The following is a 281-nucleotide window of genomic DNA, read 5'->3' on the forward strand; positions in this document are numbered from 1 at the left end:
AGTCTCCCAGGCAAGGTGCCCCCTTACCAGTTTGCTGTTTTTGGACAAGGTGAGGACAGTTAGGGAATATTGCCATAACCCAATAGTCATCAATACTGTTAAAGCATGGAGGGCAGTTCGGTAGAGGGAAGGTAATATTGGCAAAACATCTTTGTTTACACCTTTAGTGGGTATGCCGAGTTTTCAACCAGGTATGATAGATTCAGGATTTAAACGTTGGGCAGCTCGGGGTATATCTTGCATGGGTGATTTATTTGAGGGAGATGTAATGATGTCCTTCG

This window comes from Chiloscyllium plagiosum, chromosome 4 (genome assembly GCF_004010195.1).
Source record: "Chiloscyllium plagiosum isolate BGI_BamShark_2017 chromosome 4, ASM401019v2, whole genome shotgun sequence".
Taxonomy (NCBI): domain Eukaryota; kingdom Metazoa; phylum Chordata; class Chondrichthyes; order Orectolobiformes; family Hemiscylliidae; genus Chiloscyllium; species Chiloscyllium plagiosum.